The 22,726-nt window shown below is 40.1% G+C and overlaps 2 protein-coding genes across 7 annotated transcripts in view; one reads left to right on the top strand and one right to left on the bottom strand.

Moving 5' to 3' along the window:
• The window catches only part of LOC308195840 (uncharacterized protein), a 203,981-nt gene extending 182,107 nt beyond the window's left edge, over window positions 1-21,874 (bottom strand). For 2 of the 3 annotated variants that reach the window (XR_013951874.1, XR_013951875.1), the window contains exon 1: window positions 100-21,874. The gene's annotated coding sequence lies outside the window, so the exon portion shown is untranslated. The remainder of the gene's footprint in view (window positions 1-99) is intronic. The other variant, XR_013951873.1, reaches the window with a different exon arrangement.
• The window catches only part of BEGAIN (brain enriched guanylate kinase associated), a 161,382-nt gene that overhangs the window by 124,341 nt on the left and 14,315 nt on the right, over window positions 1-22,726 (top strand). The gene's annotated exons all lie outside the window — the stretch shown is intronic.

Genomic DNA, 22,726 nt, shown 5'->3' with positions numbered 1-22,726 from the left:
CTGTCAGCTTCGAAATGCAAATAATTCCTTTCAGTTTGCTTCCTCAACACTTCCCTTTGCCAGGAATTTACTGCTACTGTAAAAATTAATTTGACCTACCATAATGCTTGGGCAAGTTTTGTCACCCAGACATGAGACTGGCCTCCAATTTCCAGAAGGAAGAGGTGAATAAAAAGTCAGATTTTTATGGTGGCTATTCTCTCTCATTTCTCCAGCTCCAGCTTTTAATAGTGCTCTCCTCTCTTCGTCCTGTAATATCTTGGCTGGGAGGAAAAATAAATAAATAAATAAATAAATGTTATCCTGTCAGCCTGGGTGGAAAAGACACCAAGGGAAAAACAGATGTGCAGAGAGAATATGCAAAAGAGAATAAAACTGATGAGAGATGTGGTAGCAGATGGGAGCAAAGTCTGAAAACTGACCAAGGTAGTGATTAATAAATGATCCAAATTTTCAGCTATCAATAAGCCTGGTATCTGAGATCATTCATGCTTTGAGGAAAGAGGAAAAAAAAAACGTGTTATTCTGATAGGAGGTACAAGTAAATTTGCATACTTTATAGATGTTCCTTAGTCAAAACATATTATTGGTCTTAGTGCAAGATGAATTCAGTGAACTGATTTATAAATGAGATTATATTAGCTGATTTATCATTATCTTTAAACCCTAAAATCTATGACTCAGATAATTTTACAAATCCTTCATCCAAAAATAAAATACACATTGCTCAAATATTTATACTTGAATCTTTTCTTATTAAATGGGCTGAAATTGCTCTTTTGTTGTAGACTACCAGAGAATAGAAGCATCAGTTCAACAGCCTTGTGATTTTTCTGCCCTTAAAGCAAGAGCTTTGCTGTAGAAAATATTATAGAATTTCTGCCTGAAATTATCCCCTCAGGCCATCACTAATGTAAACCTAAACAGATAAATCACTCACTTTTTGCTTTGGTATTTTAGGATGCACCACAAGAGAAAGAAATAAGCAGTTATTGTGAATTTCACCAACATAAATAAAGCTTTTTGGGGGAAATCCTTGAAACACAGTTTTAACTGCTCAATTTTAAAGTGGCAGTAGGGCAAGCAAAAGAAAGGAGACTCCATTATCAAAGAAAACAGAATTATAAAAAATATTAAATTACAGAAAAGACAATGCCAGTAGTATATTGATTTCCATGGGGGTTTACACTTCATTAGATGAGCAGATAATTACCAGGTTACTGCTGATGTGTTTCAGAGGTCTTTGTTTCCCAGCATTTTATAGTTGCTGCCTTTATCTATTTGTAGAATTACATACATCAGAATTTATTTATTTTTTACAGTGCTACTAAGCAGTACTATAAACCTTTGAATACCCTTGGAGACTCTACAGCTTGTCCACTCATTACTTAAGTGCCTCATTCCATCAAGGACTGAGAAGATGCTCAGAGCTATTTTGGTACCAGATATGTCTTTAGGACTGAGGATTTCTATAGTGAAATAGAACCACTCAATATTCTATGTGGGAAATGCACCACACAAAAGCCTCATGTATAGCTTAAGCTCCGCAATGATGATTAAAGGGGCTTGAAGGCAAGAGTAAATAGAGCTTTGTGCAGGCTCTTTGCACCTGCGTGAACATTACTCTAATTGCTTAGGCTTATTTACTTTTCCTTTCACAGCCAGAACCTAGAGATAAGCTTCCCCTGCAAATCAGTTTGAATAAAGCAGTCTGCACCAACAACAGAAGGAAGTGAGCCCATAAATGTGTTCATTTTACTTCGCAGGCATGAACAGTCCATTATTACAGACAATTATTCCTACTTCTTCTCCAACCAAACACTAAGCAAAACATGAAAATTAAAGCTTTCGAGTTGGCAGTACACATCCTTAATCAGAACAGGATACCACATAGATAACAGTGGTGGATCCAGGATCAATGTCATAACCTTAGCTTTCCAAGTGGTCTCTGACAGCTAAAGACAAAACATCTTCAAAAAAAAAAAATACACATTTTCAGGGATAGGTGGGATTGAACTGCATGTCTAAACAAACCAGCTAACTCTAGATTCATATCTTTATACTCATTATTTCTAATTGCCTGCACCAGAAATACGTGATGTGGAAGTCAAGATAGGTCCCTGCCAGTGCTTACTGGCAACCAGAATAATGACATTGAATTTGTTATTGTTATAAACCTGCTGTACCATAAACATAATTTCTACATAGAAGAGGTATAGAAGAGATGTGGGGTTAAATTTAGATTATGGTATAACAGACAATGCTGGTTACAAATTAATATTTGACTATTGCTAAGAGATACTAAAAGGTGTGAAATGAAACGTTAAGTATAAATAGTCCACTTTGTGAATGAAGAAAAATGAGAGGCAGATCTGATCTCTGGCCTGCGCATGTTCAGAGAAGACCTATAAAAGGCAGAGCACTGGTGCAATGAGAGCATTCACTGATGGCAGTGAGCTACTCAGGGCTGTGGGGGTAAGAGGAGATTGTGACAATCCACCAAAGGATTTCAGAGCAGAGTGAATGACAGCATGTCAGAAACCCATCTCCAACCTCACACGAGCCCCAGGAGATTCTGAACTAGCTGTTACCACACAGGGTTTTGAGTTATAACATATATTTCTAAGAAAACAACAGCTTAAAACTATTCTGTATATTATAAAGGGTTAAAGAACAGAATAAGAACATCTTTATGCCATAGTACAATCCAGTGATGCACAAGCTGTATGCAGTTTAGGTTTGTCCACCTAAAAATAGATATAGGAGAAATAGAAAAAAAAATAATAATAATAACAGCAAATAGCAACAGGAGGAGACAAATTTTGAGCACATTCCACATAAAAAGTGCAAACACACAGACAGGACTCTTCAATATGTGGAGTAAATGGCAGAGAGTAGAATCCCAGGAAAGGCATCTCAAAAGCCACGGGCATCAAGGTAAAGAAAACACGAATGATTTCTTACCCTAGATAATAAAAGAACTGAAGGGCATCAAATAGCTGTAGCAAGTGGCAGATTCAAACCAAAAAAAGGAAGGCACTTGCTCACACAGCATCTAGTTAAACTGTAAGTTTTCCTGCCAGAGGGTATTATGGGTGCTAAAATCACACCTGGATTAAGAAAGTGATAAGACAAGTCCATACAATAAAATCTCCTTTGAAATAGTATCACCTGTAAGTGAGGAAGTACTTAAACTGTGAATTGCTAGAGGCTGGGTGGATATTCTAGGAAAGTATGACGGTGCTTGCTCTGTTCTTATACACTTCTCTGGGTACCTCTGCTCTCAAACAAGTTGTAGGTTAGATGCACCTCTGGCCTGACTAGTACAATTTTTGTGTTGTTTAGACCTTTTATTGGTCTCAGTAAAATATTTAGCTTGGAAAGTGTAAGCTGATGCTACCTATAAGTCAGAGGAGTAAACCATGAAAACAAAATAAATCTGACAGAGGAACAGCTCTCATTTCATAGGAACAGCTTTTATTTCATTCCTTCATGGTTATCCTTACCAGGATATTTTTATATCCACCTCTCACAGCTTTTCCTGCTCTATTCTTTTCTACCTAACCCATTAGCAAAATTTTATACCAAATTATACCCACAGAGACTCAGTAGTCAGTTAGTAGCTATCCTTGACCATTTGCAAGAGGAAACACAAGAGTAAAGGTATTAGTGAAGACTGATCAGAGTTTGATTTAAGAAAGTCCAGACGCTAACAATGCTCTCTGCAGGAATGGATAACAATAGCTTAGTAGAATGGTAGAAGAGAAGCCTGTAAAGCCTTCTACAAGTCTGGTAGAAGGTTTTGTTTTAACTCTTTCTCAGTGAAAAATTACCCAACCTGATGTTCGATCACCAAAATGATGATGTTGGATTATTTTTCCTCAGTGACAGATTTTTAAGGGCAAACTTCATCTTTTCATTTAGAAAAAAATGGAAAGGTGCTTGTTTTGTAACCACAAACTCAGCTGAATTCTGTGTCAGAAATGGCATCAAAGCATCTCATGGATTTGTCATTTGGGTCCTTGTCTCTCTGACTTCTCTACACCATCTGCCCTGAATGAACAACAGATCCCATGAGGTATAGCAGTGATTCGGAACAAAAATAGACTACAGAACACATCAGAAACCCAGAGATACCATTTCATAAGGTAGAAGCATGCAGGAGCTATCTGGCCTGATGTTTCCTGGAAACATTTCTGAAATGACATTTTGGGGCACAAACAGGGATTTTACCTCTCTCTCATCTTTCATTTTTGTAGCATAAATCCTGAATCTGGGGAAGCCTAAACGCTTTGCCACTTTAGTATAAAAGCTCAGTTTTTAGAGATTAGGTGAAAATCAGTGGCAGGCTTAGGATGAGTTAAGAGTGTATCCAGCAAGATTTTTCCACAGTGACTGGGAGTCCCAGCACCTAAGCTTTTTAGAGCAGGAGTCAGGTTTTGATGAAGCTTTAATCCTATCACACCTTTGTGTTTTAACACAACATGAAGTCATAAAAGTCAACAGATTTGAATCTGGAAACATCTAAGAGCTCAACATGCCAAGCAAAACATTTTTACTCAAGGCATTACTCTTCTCCCTGCCATCAAATTTTAAATATTGTAATTGCTGTTTCCAAACACTGCCATTCCACTTTGCTTTATTAGTTAGTATTTAGGTACTAAGTAGTAAATGGAATTGAGTCCACTGGGGTTTGTCACACTCCACAATTCAGAACAGAAGAAGCTGAAGCATCATTCTTTAATAGTGGCATAAGTCCTTGTAAGAGCAATAAAAGCTGCCACTTTCTTTATGAGGCAAGCTAAATGCCATTAAAATGATGAATGCACTAGTTCCATTTTATTTGTTCAGCCTTTCCCAGTGCTATTCCCACAACCCTATTTAAATCACCAGCTTGTATTCTTCATAAGTTCCTGTGTGCTTGAAATGCACAGACGTCTAAAAAAGAACTAAATGCCCTTCAGAATGGCCATAAAGTTTTATTATTTTCTTTTTCAGTGAGCAAACAGTTAAATAATTGAAATGGAGATGAAATACATGGTCAAGATTAATCCCCGTGTTCTGAGGCAGCTCTTAAGAGAATTTTCCAGGTAGTTTAAGAGATCAACCTGCTTTGCAGCCAAGTGCTGCTGGTTATCTATGGGAAGTTGAATCTCAGACTGATCAGTCCCTCTGGACTGCAATACAGAACAATAATGTTCAGATCAAAAGCATCCTGATTAAATAACCTAATTAAGAGGTACATGGAACTGGTGTTGCAGCAGATTGTTTTCCTCCTATGAGGATGTAAAAAAAACTCCTAATTTACCTTCTTTTCAAAATTAAGGGTAAACATTTGCTTCCAGTGACATGTTTATGACCTATTAATTAGTTCCTACAAGGATAGTTGAAATCCCAGCCCTCCTTTAACATGGTTCAAGCAGCTAAAATTACCTTCAACTAAACATCCCATGACATAAACTGTGAAAGAAATCAAACACATCTCACTGATGTTTGGGTGGGTTATCAAATATGGATCTCCAAGGTGCTAGTTTTAATGTCACTGGAAAGGAGGAGGGAGTGGGGAGAGAGAGAGAGGAGAGAGAATGCAAGTAAGCACACCAGAGCAATTAAACCTCTAGACAAATGAGCTGTCAACTGTCTGTAACCCACGGTTTATGTTAAATGAGTACTTGAAACCCAGTGGCCAGCATGTGCTGTATGTCAGCAGGACATGTAAGTCTGCTCCAGACCTTACCTACACAGGAGGATTTTTAGCTCAGTCTTGAGTTTTAAAGATACTTTGTTTAATCCCTGGTGTATTAGGACAGACAGATATGCCTAAGGAAAGGGCTTAACTGGATAAGAAATGCTAAGAAAAAATAGACCTGGAATAGTCACATGCTGAGGATAGCACTGTAAACCTAATAAGTGAATCCCTACATTTTCTAAGTTCTGTTACACACCTTGCAATTTCAATCCAAAGATGCAGCTTTATGGTCATAAAAAAACAATATACATTCCTACTAAGATCAGTGATCAGTTGTCCTACATCAGTTCTAGCCATCATGCTGCCGTGATGCAAAAATGGGAAGCATACAGGAGAATGGATGCCCCCAAGTCATAGAAACAAGATGAAATTTTGCAGCATGCACTACAAGGTGAGGCCCTTTGACCAGATGCAGCCCACCTAACCAAGTAACTCAATTTAGGAACGTAAAACTCTACGTTCCTTCTGTAGTCAACAGGAAAGATGGGCACTTCCAACATCAGTTAGAACATGAGGCAGTCTCCTGGAGCAGCTAACTGCATTACTCCAACTGAATAAGCAGCAAGGGCCCTGCGCTTCAACAGTTTGATCAGATATGTACCCACCCATGGGCAACACAACCTGTGCCCTCAGACTAATGACAAAAATCTGTTATAAATTAGGGATCGCCCCCTGGATGTGGCAAAATTCTGGGTTGATTAGTCAACCATCGCTGGAAGTCATTTGGTTTGAGATGTCCCTCACGAGGCATTTTTAAAGAGCAAGGCCATGATGAGGCCATCTGGAACACAATGTGCAGCTCTGGGCACCCAGATGCAGGGAAGATTAATCCAGTCTGTAACAGTACTACAACAATCAAGGAAACGAAGAATTTATCTTCCAAAATCGGATTAAAAGATGCTGGCTTGTTTAGCCTAAGAGAATAAAGGTTTTGGAGATTCTGACTGCTTTCTAAAAACTCATCATGACGTACACAGCAAAGGCTAAGAGCTTTTTAAACTAAAAGACAGAGCTGCTACAATAACAAATGGCTAGACACAAGCCATTAAGAAATTTAGCCTGAATATTAGACAAAGGTTACAAACCTCCAGAGGACTAGAACAACTTTTATTAGGGACAACTCCACCACTCAGTTACATTTATGCTGGACTATGATTAGTTGATGATTAGGATTTCCAGCACTGCTGCCTGCGATAGCAAGGAGAGGGACTCATTAACTCACAGGGTCCTTTCTAATCCAATGCACCCTTGGCCTCAAACATTTCTCTTTGTGAACTGAGCATTTTCTCAGCATTGCCCTGTATTCAATGTGTTTATGTGTCATGCCAGGTTTTCAAAGCCCTTCATGCCTCACAGAGACAAAAGTCAAATTTTCAGAAATGGTTCACAGCCACAGAATGTTTGTCCTTGGATACACCTAGCTGAGTGTGCTGACTCTTCAGCAGCTGGTGACATTTTCATTTCTTTCTTATCATATGATAAGAAAAACAGGCTCAGCCTGGCTAAGGTAGAAGCAACATGTGCTGTTTTCTCACAAAAAAAAAAAAAAGGGCAGGGGACAGAAAACAAAGCAATGGCAAAAGCTAAGAGGATATATTGTGAGTTACCAACATACTCAATTTTGATACAGAATCATATCCAGATAAAGACAAAAAATCGGTGTCTAAAATAGAGCAGTAGAGGTAATTTCTCCTCATCTGAATACCACCATATAACCATAATTTTAAGTAAGCATCAGTATCTCCATGAAAGTATTTCCTGTGCAAGGCAGCAGCCCACACCCATCAATAAAATTCAAACCGTACCTCTGCTTTTTTTCCTTTACTTTCAGCACTGTATACCATGTATACATATATATGCAAACACACAGAATCATAGAATATCCTGAGTTGGAAGGGACCCACAAAGATCATTGAGTCCAACTCCTGGCTCCACACAGAACCACCCAAAAATCAGACACTGTGTCTGAGAGCGTTGTCCAAATGCTTCTTGAACTCTGTCAGGCTCGGTGCCATGACCACCTCCCTGGGGAGCCTGTCCCAGTGCCCGACCACCCTCTGGGTGCAGAACCTTTCCAAACACCCAGCCTGACCCTCCCCTGTCCCAGCTCCATGCCGTTCCCTCGGGTCCTGTCGCTGTCCCCAGAGAGCAGAGCTCAGCGCCTGCCCCTCCGCTCCCCTCGTGAGGGAGCTGCAGGCCGCCATGAGGCCTCCCCTCGGCCTGCTCTGCTCTGGGCAGAAAAAAACAAGGGACCTCAGCTGTCCTCATACATCCTCCCCTCCAGACCCTTCACTATCTTCACAGCCCTCCTTTGGACACTCTCTAATAGTTTTATGTCTTTTTTTATATTTTGAGGTGCCCAAGACTACTCAAGGTGAGGCCACACCAGCACAGAGTAGAGCAGGAAAATCTCTCCCCTCAACCAGCTAGCAATGCTGTGCCTAATGCTCCCCAGCGTATGATTGTCCCTTTTGGCTGCCAGGGCACACTGCTGGCTCGTGTTCAACTTGCTGTTGACCAAATGTGATGGTTTTACTCAACTAGGCAGCTGAGCTCCACCACAACCACTCTCTCGCTCTCCCCCCTTAAAGGGAAAGGGGGAGAAAACACAATGAAAATGTGTCAAGGGTTGAGATAAGGACAAGAAGATCACTCAACAATTATCATCACGGACAAAACAGACTCAGCATAGAGAGATTAATGTAATTTATTGCCTATTACTAACAAGCTAAAGCAGTGAGATACTAAAAGCACCTTCCCCCCATCCACCCTTTTCTACGTCCTCCCCCAAAGCGGCACCCCAGAATGGGGAATGGGAGCTGCAGTCAGTCCCTAACACTTCGTCTCTGCTGCTCCTTCACAGTCCCTCTCTGCCCCTGCTCCACGTGGGGTCCCTCCCACGGGATGCCATCCTTCCCGAACTGATCCTGAGTGGGCTTCCCACAGGCAGCAGCTTTCCAAGAACTGCTCCCACATGGCTCCGTACCACGGGGTCCATCCCCCAGGAGCAAACTGCTCCAGCACGGGTCCCCAACAGGCGGCAGCTCCCCCCAGACCCCCTGCTCCTGCGTGGGCTCCTCTCCACGGGCTGCAGCTCCGGCCCGGGGCCTGCTCCTGCGGGGGCTCTCCATGGGCCGCAGCCTCCTCCAGGCCACATCCACCTGCTCCACCGGGGGCTCCTCCACGGGCTGCAGCGTGGAGATCTGCTCCGTGTGGGACCCATGGGCTGCAGGGGGACAGCCTGCTCCACCAGGGGCCTCTCCACAGGTCGCAGGGGAACTGCTGCTGCGTGCCTGGAGCACCTCCTGCCCTCCTGCTGCACTGACCTTGGGGTCTGAAGCACAGCTTCTCACTCCTCACTTTCCCAGCTGCTGTTGTGCAGCAGGTTTTTCCTTTTCTTAAATCTGCTGTCACAGAGGCACAAAAAACATCACTTATCGGCTCGGCTCTGGCCAGCAGCAAGTCCCTTTGGAGCCAGCTGGAACTTGCCGTTATCTACCATGGGGCAGTTTCTGAGCTTTTCTCACAGAGGCCACCCCTGCAGCTGCCCCTACCAAAACCTTGCCACCTAAACTCAATACATCAAAACCCCCAGATCGCCTTCTGCAGGGCTGCTTTCCAGCCTCTCAATCCCCAGTCTGTACATGTATCCAGGGCTGCCTCTTCCCAGGTGCAGAATTTGGAACTTGCTCTTATTTAACTTCATATTGTTGGTGATATTGTTGCCAGCTTCCAGTCGACTGGGACCTGTCTAGATTCCCAAAACCTCCCAAAAATAATTGAGAGAGATTACACAATGACATCAGCCTGCTCTCTGTGTACCCTGGGAGGAATTCCATTGGGCTCCATAGACTTATATGCATCCAGCTGGAGCAGCAAATCCCACACAAGCTCGGGGTCGGCTGGGAGTATATCATTACCGTAGTCACAGTCCTCCAACTCAGGGCACCTGAGGTTCCAGAGCCTATCGTTGGTGCTGAAGACAGTGGTGAAGAAGGTATTAAACATCTCTGCTTTGTCTGTGTCCCTGTTTGTGAGGTGACCATCCCCATCAAGTTTTCTGTGGCCCTTCTTTTGCTGCTAACATATTAAAAAAAATAATAATAATAATAAAAAAAAACTTTTTATTGTCCCCCACAGTTTCTAATCAATTCTAATTGAGCTTTGGCCACACAAATTTTCTCTCTACAATGGTGAACAGCATCTCTGTAGTCCTCCCATCTTGCCCAACCTTTCTTCCAGTAGCCATACACTTTCTTTTTCCACCTAAGCTCTAAAAGAAGATCCCTGCTTAGCTAAGCTGACCTTCTGCCCCATCTGCTTGACTTCCAACACTTTGGAATTGCCTGTTCCTATGTTCTTAAGAGGTGATACTTAGAAACAGCAGTACTGACAGACCCTGATGTGTTTAAAAGCAGTTTCCCAGGGGACCTTACTAACTAGTTACCTGAGCAGCCTGAAGTCTGCTCTTCCCAAATCCATGGCTGAAGTTTTGGTGGCAGTTTTCTTCCTATCACCAAAGATTTTGAACTAGACTACTTCATGGTCACTATGGCCAAGATGGCCACTAATCTCCACTTCACCCGTGAGACCCTCTATGCTCAAAAGTAACAGATCTAGGAGGGCACTTTCCTAGCTGGCTCCCTTACTTTAGTACCTGTAGCAAGAAGTTATCAAGCTGTTTTAGGAGTCTCCTGAATCTGTTTGTATCAGCTGTGTGCAATTCCCCGTTCATGTCTGGCAAGTGTGAGAAACATGCCAAATTTTCCACCAGCTGAAGAGACTGAGATTTGTGTCTTTGGCAACAGTCATCTTTTAAGAATGAATCCAAAGGGATGATGAAAATGTAACAGCATGAGTCCTAACATGTTCTCTAACAAAACCATGCAACTTTATACAAGAACATACAATCTAGCTCAAGTATGTCTCAGGCCTTGAGGCCTACAGTTATCCCTCTGATGTTGGGATCTCTTCATTTTTCCTCTTTTTTTGGTACAGGCTCTTGTTCCATGAATGAGGCTTCCAGGCACTGCTTCAACATTGGGGAATGCAGTAACATCTTGTGGTATATTTGTATTCATTTCGGTGAGCACTCACCCTTGCAGTGCTTTTATATGCCTAACAGCACATGCACCTGCATTTTTTCTTCCAGTTTTACTGTTATAATTGACGTTATTTTTAATTTGTCATAAAAGGCAAAATGCATTTTACTTATCCTGATCTCAGCAAGCAATTGAGAAGGTAGGAGCATTAAGTAGCTTCCCAGCACTCTAAGGCCATTCATTTTCCAGATTTTATTACTAAAATTGATAGGTTGTGTTCAACCTGAGGGAACAGGAGCATATTTAGTACTTGTTAAGCCTTGTATTTCAGATTTAGAAATGCCAAAACAGAGCAGCTTTCAGAGTCCTGCACAGAGTTAACGTACAGAGTAACTTAGAGTAATTTTAAGAATTGGTCCTGATAGTAAATATCATTAAGAAGTACTGTTGCATGTAGTTAAGCAGATGAAAAATTAACAAATTTTCTATTCTGACTCAATTTTCAATTCTGACTCCTAACATCAGTTCTTCCCAGTAGTCAGGAGGTGGCAGCCTTTTCAATCACTGTAGAAATAATCATCATTTTTTCTTCCCCATTATCAAGAGAACTGAAAAGTCACTTTAAAAATGAGATTTGGGAGAGAAGGGAAATTAACATCAGTATTACAAAAAGGTTCAGGCAGGAGAGATTTTACTGCCATCCCCATCTCTTCCTCCCCACATCCCCCCTCCTACCACCACCACTTGGCTCTTCATTTTGGAAATTCCTGTTTATCCTCACACAATAAGAGGTATGATCATAAAATGGTTCTCTCATCATCTCTGATTTGCAACTATAATATTTCCCAAGGAGATTATTGGGTTTAAATCCTCTTTTAAAAGAAATGTTGTGCATCTCATTCATGTCATGAGCATGAGTAATGCTTTTCAGATTTAAGCCTGGAAAACCAATTCTTTCTGAAAACTCAGTTTTGTCCACTGCATTTTCAAATACATAATAGAGTTTTTATAGTGGTAATCTGAGGAAAATTTTTTAGCAACGCATGAATAACGGAAAATCACCTGAGATGGAATCCCTTCATATTATTAAATATTCAGGACACTATATTTAAGTAACACTACAAGAATAGCAACCAAAGTAATATGCGTCTTTCAGAGGTGGAGGAGATGTTGAAGTGATATAAGATGTGTGGTTTCCGTTCAGTGGTTTTCTGATTGAAGCCTGAAGAGAATTCATAACTCAAACTTTTTTTCTTCGTCTGCATCATATTAAAATTAAACCCCCAACCTGGGTCAGGGTGTAGGTCTCTGTCTTGACAGTTAGTTTAAATACTTGCAATGAGCTGCTTCCACCTCCTCCTTCCTGCTCACAGAACACTTGAACGTCTTAACCTCCTGTTCTGATGCTGCTTCACATCTTCCAGACAATCTCCTAGCACAGAGATTAGATGCTCTTGAAATGTCTTTTCTCAGATTAGAAATGCAAATAAGATTCCTGTTTTCATTCTCCAGAATTAGAAAAGTCACCATCAGTTCTCTTATATATTTAAAATACTGCTGGAGACAGCCACAAACTTAAATGAAAATGAATGCACACTGCAGAAGTCCATTAGTAGGACTGTTTTCCATGATTGCAGTTAGAAGTAGGGATTTGTAAAAAAAATCCAGTGAAAAAGTGCAGTATAAATTGCAGCTACATAGCAGCAGACTGATATCATACGACTCTTTAAATAATGCATAGAGAAGCTGAGTCACCTGTGGTAGGAACATTTCAGGCTGTTGCATAATTCAGGAGCTTTTGTTCCTATAAAGAATACATTAAGGCTTTCAATTCTAAACTTCTAACAGGTCTATGGTCACTTGACAGTGATAAATAGTGACAATTAACATGTTGTACAGTTTAAACATCTCACCATTTGACTACCATTTTTCTCTTTCTTCCGCATTCCTCACACCTCTCATGTCAATTCCCTGACTCTGGGCTTCTTCTCACTGAGGCTGAAGAGAGCTGACTGCTGTCAAGGCTTTCCCAAGGAAGACCAGACAGACTCACGTGGCCATTCAGAGCAGCCCACCACAGTTAAAAGCTTGCACAAAATGCCAACCCCAAGCAGCAGACAGGCTGCTCTGTTAATGACCTTCAGCTATGTGGAGCAATGAGACACCTCTGGCGTGGTTCTTTCTGCTCCAGGGCACACAGGGCACAAGCGCAGACTCAGCCTTCTTCAGCTAGCCAACAAGCATCTCATGAAAGGTTAGCCAGCTTTCTGCAGGATCTTCAAGCAGTTACCAATAGAAATAATAATGATTCTTCGAACACGGGAATTGCTAATTGAAATGTTTATGGCATGAGCTAGATGGATCAGATGAGTGAACCACATTGGTCTTTTTGCTGGCATGGAAAACCTATAAAAAATATGTTGCTTTGACTGTGTTGGCCACAATTATGAATGCCTGGATTTTCACACAAGACAGATCTAGAGGACCTAAAATCTGATGTGACACCTCATGCCAGCTCTTAAGTTGCATTTTTGTTAACTATCAAATGGCAATTAAGACATTGCTTAGAAACAACCTCCTGTGTTTAATCTGCTAGAAAAATATGGACTTTGAAATCATGCCAGAGCAGTAGGAAATGTTTCTGTACTTCCCAGGAGTGCCTAGTTTTATCACCATGAGCAGCACAGGCTGTTAGGAAGTTTAAATAGGACTTCCACTGCCAACAATGAGAGTTTATTATTACCTGTATTACCTTACCTGTATTAAATTATACTTTAACATATTTCAAAATGCCTATATTAAGATTTTTTTTTCCCCACAGCTATAGCAAGTAAATTGAGAGGGAACCATGCTGTACTTCTGCTGATCGCTTTAAGCCATTTACTGAAGCCAGATTCTGGAACATGTCAAGAGTTTTCCTTACCGTAGAAGGTTAGAGAAGAGGAAATAAATAAGCTTTGATCCAGAACTTGACCTTCTCAATTTTAAGAACGACTCCTATGACTTCTGCTGAACCTTGGGACTAGAGCAGAGACATCCAACATTGTTGTCTATCTGTCAGGTTACCTGGAGTTTGGCCTCTTATTTGCCTCAAATGTATTCACACATGGGGACAGTATTCATTTTCTTTTTCTGGAGTGGCAGAGCAGAACAGAGCAGAATCTTTGTTAAGATTAAAAGCTAGAGCTAAAAAATTTAAGATAAAAGAGCCCTTTTGGCAATCAGAAATTTTGTCTAAAGACTTGACAATTTATTATCACTAATGAGAATCAACTCAACTCTTCAATGTCCTTCCACATTAACACCATTTCTCTCAATAAACAGACCTTGGTAGCTGAAAGCCAAATTATATTTCTACTCTTAAAGCAAAAATTAAAACAATAAAATAAAAAAAAAATAAATAAAATAAAATAAAATAAAATAAAATAAAATAAAATAAAATAAAATAAAATAAAATAAAATAAAATAAAATAAAATAAAATAAAATAAAATAAAATAAAATAAAATAAAAATAAATATGACAGGAAGCCTTTGAAAAGGACCAGTAAAGTAGATGTCAATTTTGAAGATAAGTAGTACATGCAATGTACCATATTGTGTAGATGATACATCCATCCTTCAAGTAGAACAATGTGAAAATGCAAGGAAAACAAAAGCCAATAGTCACAAACCAAGACTTTAAGATGAAGTCAGACTAATTAGATGAAAAAAGTCTTTAAAATTATTCCCACAGAAATACTTCTGTCCAACATGTGAGGTGGAAGGTGAAAGGAATGGGAATGAAAGCAAGATAGAGCAGGGCAGAGATTGGAGAAGGATAGAGAGTTGTCTGGAGTGCTGCTTTGCCTCCAGCCTTCAATTTTGTGTGGGAATTCTCTGATATTTCCTTTCCCAAACTTTATGATTTTAAAAAAAAAAAAAAAAAAAAAGTCTCCCTAATGTTTTTTCTAAGATCAAGCAGCGCTGATCCTAAGCACAAGTCTATTCATTTTTCTTCTTTTTCTGACTGGTTCAGGGGACCAACATCCTGCCCAGTTTCTACCTTTCACATAAGCCAATAAGACCTTATTCTTCACGGTGAGAGAGGATTTGGTTAAGGCATCTAAATCTCATTTTCTAAGTGCCAGAGGACAGTTTACATACCAAGCTCTGAGGGCCTTTCATACTCCCTTGGCAGGAAGGACTTTGCTGTCCAATGACTTCAGCATCCGAGACTGAAGGACCATCCCTTAGAGAAGAGAAAAAACAAATCACCAAATGAACACATTGAAAACAATTTGTTTTAATATGGTTTCTGCTTGGTGCCTGTTTGTTTGTTTGGGGGGGGGGGGGGGGGGGCTTTTTTTTTTTCCCCCAGAGGGTTGTGTCTGAAAGCAAATTAATCAGTTATAAGCACTAATTAACTTTCAGAGAAATGTCACTAGACAAACAGCACAGTTGAAAAAAGGGATCTCGTGTGTTAAGGTGAGACTGAACGCTCATTACAGACAACGTTTCTGTCTCTGATGAAAAAGAATTTTTCAAAATTACTGTGTAAACTACACAGAGATGTACTAAATCCTTCTGCTGTTAGGGTAACTGGAAGCTCAGGGACAACAATCCTGAGCAGAGTCCATCCCACCCCTCCCCACATCATTTTGTTTCAGTGGCCCTGTGGTGTCCAAATGTGACTCAGCTCCCTGCTGACTACACAATCACTGTCAGGTGCTTTTTACACCAGCCTTGCAAGGCCACTGTCACAGGTTCCCTGGGGCTTTTGCTGCCTGTGCCAGAAGATGTCTCCTTCTGACATAGTGGGCATTTCATGCCACTTCAAGTCCTTGCCTTGCGACATGGGCCAAAGAGTCTCTGAGCATCTTCCCCTCTTCACTCAGCTGCTCTCAGCAGGAGGCAGAACTCTTGTGTCATTCTTTGTTTTACGCTGATTGCAACCCAACTTCTAAATTCGATGGAAACTACAGACAATGTTGAGCAATACATCTTAGGGAATGCTCACAAAAACATATATTTTTTAAAAATAGCAGCCTACACAAGCTTCCACATAAGTTCTAAAACAACTGGCTGAGCAGATTCTCAGCTTTTTATTCCAAGCTGAATTAAAAATACATATTAATGTCTTCAGCTGATGTTTATTTTAAATGAGTCTTGAATGTTGGGATAATTCTGAGTAGTTGAAAAAAAAATGTTTGTCTGTACCAACATCTAAGAGGTCAAGTGCAGAATGAGGTAAATAGAGGTTAAACAAAACATAAAGTGATTTTTTATGAGGTTCAGCTACTGGAAAATTAAATCACGAGGGTATAAATAATGGAAGCCCAGATGTTTTATATGAAAAATTGTTAAATAAATCACACTTTCTTTAGCAAAGTCAATCAAATAGATATATTTGAACTTGAGTAAGTCACAGCAAGTACCACGTACAGGGTTCTCACTAAAAACTACATCATGCAACAGCAAAAGCCATCAGTAGATAGGTTGCAAAATGTTTAAAAGCCACCTCAAAGAATAGCAAGCACTGGGGTATTTCCATTATGATAAAGTCTTTTAAGAGTTCTCAGCATTCATCAATGTTTTCAACTGCATCCTAAAAGTAAAAACGTTATAATGGTTGATAAATTGAGATAAGGATTAACTACATTGTTAAATAGTGATAAGTAAATCATGCAGAATGACCTGTACCTTTCATACACTGTGCCCATTCAGTCAAAATATGTTTTCCATGGACAACCAGAAGCACAAAATCTATGAAATTTCTCTGCAGGCCACATCCAAAAAACAGGGAAGGGGAGTCAAAAGGAGGGCACTGTATTCTGGAAAGTAATGACAGGAAAGGTCAGTAACTCTGAAAGTCAGACTGGTTGAACAATTGAACATGAGCTCCCAGCAGTATCCCGTAACAGAGACAAAAAAAAAAAATAGTATTTGTACAAGCATGAAAAAAGTGATTAGAGAAGAATGATGATTTTACCACAGTTTCAGACAAGGGGAAATCCAGTTTGAAGTCAGTGGATGAAGTTCGGCTATTTAATTTATTAAAAGGGTGTTGAAAATCACTCAAACTGACTGACAACTGAAAAGTAAGATTGAGAAGTAAAGAAGCTGGTTCAGCAACAGACTAAAAAAGCTCACTAGTGTGGCAAAAAGAGACTGACTTGTATAAATGTCTTCACATGGAGGCAATACTAAATACCAGACAGCTTTTAATCAGACTAAACAAGAAGGATGACTACACTGATTTCAGCTGATTTGACTGATTCAATTGGGGAAGAGCAATGTGTTTGCAAATGCAGAGGCACAGAGCTGCTGTTTTCCAGGGAAGTAGCACATGCTCCATTTCTTGAGGTTTTCTCACCAAAACCGATATGGCAACAAGTCACTTCGAATCAACTTACTGAAAACCTGTCTCATCTAAATTCACATGAGATGCACATTGCCTTCACACTGTCCCCCAAGGGCAGTTACAGACCCAGAGAAGAAAGCCTGTCATGAGCTAAAGGAGTTACCTCTTGGGAGATAAGGACTCAGCTCTCACCTCTATCAAACAGGATTTGTATGGCACCTAGCTAATAAAGCTTCGTTTTACCTAGTTTTATGTATCTAAAAGCAAGATGTCTATTTAGCATGTACATGTCTGAACCGTTTTCACCCTTAGCAACTCCAACAGCCAGCGGAGAGAAGCAGGCACAGTTGGAGAGCTGCTCTCTGACAATTCTCAAAACAATCACTACACAATGGGGAAATCATGCTTTGAAAAAATCTCTGAGCTGATTAAAGGAAGGCAGGCAGGTGACTGGCTTGTACTTGGACAATAGCATTCTAGACATATAAATAAGGGAAGGCCTGCCTTAGCCTCCTTGAAGAGGATATTAATATTTATAAGCTGCTGTGAAAATAATACCTTAGAGACAATATTATTAGGAGCTATATGAATAGCTATGATAAATGACATCAAAAAATCACAGTGTTTAAATTTTTGCAAAGCTCTAGGGTAAAAGAAAATTTAATCTTGAGGTACTAAGGAAAATATTCAGAGAGTGGGCCAGATTTCTGAACGCCACAAAGAAGTACCGAATGTATTGACTCCATGTACTCCTTCCTTGGTGGCAAAGACAGCTTAAAAGACCTCCCTCTGAAACAAAGTGAGGAATTTTTGGTTTGTATTCCATTTTAAATGGTAATTTTTAACCACTCTTGCTTGCAGTATGGCAACAAAGTTGTGCCAGCACAGTTGGATGGGGTACTGCATAGCTCTGAAATGGCAGAGGACAGTATAGTCAACTCAAGTAAGACAGGCAATCCATATGGCAATCCCTTTATGACATGGAAGAATGGTGTGACATCTCTTTTGACCAAAAAGTAGAGCCCCTCTTACCTATACAAACTCTGGAGACAACAGTTCAGGTGACCACCCTGAACAGCAAAGTAAAGAACATAGAGCAGTGGGTTTCCTGTCTGCTTGTAGGAGCAGATCCTTTCATAAAGATGTATCCTTACTTAATTTTCTTTGGATTTTGTTCCAGCAGTCAGATGAGGAGGAAATGTTGTACTTCCTTTATAGTAAACCTTTATCAGTACTCTGAGTGATCCATTCTGCAGTCTTTCCTTATACAAGTAGAGTTTATTCCCGAAACACAAGGCAGCAAAAACAGTGGCCCTGCTATAAGGATCAGATATGACTTTGGCTAGCAAAGCCTCATGTCACCACACCATGCAGCAAACTTCCATTGTGTGCTCTTGCATGCACCTGCCTGTCCCTCCAGCCAAGGTTTCTCAGCAATTCTGCAGCTAAAACCATGTCAGAAAGCAATACATCAACCACCACCAAAACAGTGGTGGTTTTGCAGAACGTGGTGGTTTGTGCAGAAAGCTCTGTTAGGAGGCAGCGGAGATTTGAGTAACATGTTAGCTGGACTGGAAGCAAAATTCTCTCTTTACTGAGGCAATTTATATTATGACTCTTTTATCTTTTAGACCTTTTTTCACATTATTTATTTAATAGAATCATAGAATGGTTTGGGTTGGAAGGGACCTTAAGGATCACCCAGTTCCAGCCCCCTGCCATGGGCAGGGACACCTCCCACCAGACCAGGTTGCCCAAAGCCCCACCCAACCTGACCTTGAACACTTCCAGTGATGGGGCAGCCAAAACTTCCCTGGGCAACTGTTCCAGTGCCTCACCACCCTCTGAGTAAAGAATTTCTTCCTTATATCTAATCTAAACCTACCATCTTTTAGTTTAAAGCTGTTACTCCTTGTCCTATCTCTACACTCCCTGATAAAGAGTTCCTGCCCAGTATAATATAGTCATTATACTTGGTTACGGCAGTTCAAATTGGGACGCTGCCAAAAAGACCTCTTTAGCAAGGTCTGAGGTGTTGGATATTTGAACAGAGCATTTTACTTTAATAAACTTCCCGTCCTCTGCCTTGAAAACACATTATGGGGATTTTCTCACAATGTTATCAAGGAGCTGGGGATGATTGGAGAAAAAAAAATTAAATATCTTTATCCAACATGAGATTTTACATAGTAAATAGCAGAGAGATTTTTTAATAAAACATGAGGGGCTAATTCACACTGAAGAGACTCAAGTACATTGTGACCATTCCCTGTACTGTATTTGCAATTTTTCACCCAGTTCACCAAAACTTTCCAATCAATATCTCAGCTGATGTTTCAATGTAGGTTAAATAATTTTAAAAGATTAAAAGAGCAGATTATATAGGACATACACATATTGTATGATGACGTTTATAAGGATCTGTTTCAACAAAAGGGTCAGCCCTAAACATGAACTAGGATATTCAAGAGACAGAAACCTAAATGATAAAAATAACACAGCAATAAGACCAGTACCCTGATTACCATGATTTCCTCTCATGCAAGCACTGCAGGGAGAGCAGGGCAGCCTGCAAGCAGCCTGTTGCAGCTGGCCAGGCACCACCGAGCAGGACTTGGATGCAATTCTGGATCTGCACTACAAGAACAGATTTGAGCACTTGAGCTCAAGTATAAACCTACAGAGCCTATTCAGCCTTGCCACAGGAGTGTGATCAGTCAGAGCAAGTTTTTCTGAGAGGGAATTATGTTAACTCCCGAGAGAGCATTTAGCTAAACAGTTATTTTAAGACAGCAATTACATTCATTTTTCTTTTACATACCTAATTATTAAGAAAAGATGTCAAAAGGTGACAGGAAATGTAAATTTAAAAATTCCTAGAGCAGAACAAAATGTTAAAGAGCAAAGTACTGTAAATAGTCTAGCCTTAATTTTGTTGCTAGGTTGGGAAATTGCCCTTGCTTAGGTAGTTAGCTCCAATGAATATGTATTTACATATTAAAATTATCTGCAAATAATATGAATAAATATAAGATTCCAAATTCCAGAATTCCCCATTTTCTTTCCCGGGCCATTTTACTTTTTACTCAGAGACACTAACACATCTTTCTCTTCCCAGTCCATTTAAGTAGAGTCTAAGCAATATCCTGTCTCCAGTAATTTCTCCGTTTCCACAGATGAACCTGTGTGGCTAGAAACTTTGAGCACTAAACAGTCATTAGAGAGACAGCTTCAAGCTCCAAGCCTGGTGAGCCTACCTGGTGTGATCTGAAGTAATGGTACTTCTCCGTTTCTACCCATTCACATACCAATTCTTTTTCTCTTTGCAAATTGTTTTGTTCCTTACCAGTAGCTCAGCTGAATCTTCCATTCCCTTTCATTTCACCGTGATTATGTAATCTTTTTTAATTATGTTGATTATCTCCTAGATAAAATTATAAAATCAAAATAACCTAAGCTATGGCAACAGCATACAATCTAGACCATTTCTGAGCCAACTTAAGCTGTCGTTTCCCTTTTCTTATGTGTTCGTCATAAGAAGGGCCTGTCATGTTGCAATGCTCTTGCCACTATCTTCTCTGAGTGGAAGAACTCCAACATGACATACATTTTTTGCAACAGGTAAGGCCTCAGGCACGAGATACATCAACAATGTATTTTTTCTGTCCTTCCCAGGAAAGTGAGAATTTTAAAGCCCTTAATGTCATAAATTTGTCTCTGAAGAATGCAGCCTTGCCTTGTGCTTCGAAACAGAAAATCATTCTCAATAAATATCTAATATACCATAGAATAAATATAATGAATTAGTCATTACTCCTTACCATAATGTAACAGCTTTCCCGAAAGCCAGGCTTTATTAGCATTATGAAGAGGTGTTGAGACAAGGATGAGTGTTCTGGGGATTACTGCAGTGGGAAGCAAAGATGAAGCAGTGGCACATCCTGAAACGCAGTCAGGGTGCTGCCACCGACTCTGCATAAGACCCTACAGATTCCTGCAGTTTTGTTTGTAACTCGACAAAGAATTGCCTAATAAATTACAAAAACATTTGGCTCTTTTTCTCTAGTTGCTCATAAACATGCACATTCTTAAACAGACTCATGGATTCAGTGAGTCTGTAAGAAAATAGCTCCTTTGGATACTTATTTTGCCATTAAAACAAAATAAGACTATTATGCAAAGAAGTAAAAAAAAAATGCAAGAGGCATTGAAGGGTGTCATCAAGCAATGGTCAGTACCAAAATACCTATACCCCGAGGTTCAAGTCATGAACTGGCTTCAGCTGGCACAGTTTTATCATTTTGAAAATTATTTCACTATTCTTATGTCTTGTTCTCATCTTGTTAGCTCACAGTTTTCATTACAGGTTTTGCCCCTGGGTGCAAGTGTGTGTGAGTAGGGGATATCTATAGCTGGGCTCTGAACTCACATACAAACTCACATAGCTCCAAAGCATCAATAAACATGCAGGTACACAAACATGTAATCTGTCATAAGAAGATCTGCAGAGCAGAAACTAACATGCAGTAATGCTTAACATCATGAATTGCTGCAGAGAATATCCAGTCATATCTGCAAATCTAAACCATATTTTGCTTTTTTATGAGTCAATTGATAAAACATATGTCATGCATATGGTCTATGAGGAAGCATTGCAAATAGAACAGCTGCTAACTTAAGGAGTTATAATAGAAGAAAAAAAAAAAAAAGGTTTTCTCACAATTTTCTCATTCTTGTTTTGTTTACTTTGTCAGATATGCCCCTGGACTAGTCATCCCCAGCACCACCCTGGTTTCTATTTAAGACTGCCAGCAAGCTAAGAGGCCCCTTGGTTCAAACACTGTATTTCAAATTGTGCCTTGCTCAGAAGGAACTGTGACACACCTGGATGGAAAGAAGAGTTCATATGAGCTTTAACTAAGCTACACTATTATCTTCTGCAACAGTGAAAAGTTTCCACACCTGGTGGGAGAGACTATTGTGTACCCTCCCAGCCTCCAGTTGTCCAAGGGATGACTGCTTTTGTAACTCACTATGATATAAGAGGTACACTGACAGATGCTATAAAGCAAATTCATCCTCACTCATCATTGAGATACTGTCACTGAACAATCACTGAGAATTTACTGAGCATCTAGGTGCCCTTTCTTTGTGATAGGTAGTACACTCTCACCCTCATTATTAGTGTAATTATTAATAATAATTAGATGCTGCTCCACTGACTCCAGAAGACATGCATTCACATGCACCAAGTCTAACCTGAGGTCTCTTTGAAGTCTTGACAGAATAGCAGAGAGAAAGTGACTTTGTATTATATTCAATACATACTTATTCACTATTTTATCAGGACCTAAGGATGTATTAATTATATATTAAATCTCCTTTGCATAACAGTAGAAGCATTTTCTTCTATGGCAGATGTCCATATTTGCTTCTAATAGGATATTAAAATACCAAATATTATAACAACCCCAAATGCTGTATGCTGGTTATCACAGCAATCATGTGAGGTGTGGTAGCCATAATTGCTTACCAAAATCACAAAGTGGTTGAGGTTGGCAGGGACCTCTGGAGGCCACTTGGTCCAGCCCCTGC

This window comes from Anser brachyrhynchus (genome assembly GCF_964034855.1).
Source record: "Anser brachyrhynchus genome assembly, chromosome: 5".
Lineage (NCBI taxonomy): Eukaryota > Metazoa > Chordata > Aves > Anseriformes > Anatidae > Anser > Anser brachyrhynchus.
The sequence above is the reverse complement of the archived record's forward strand: the minus strand, read 5'-3'. Positions and strand labels throughout refer to the sequence as shown.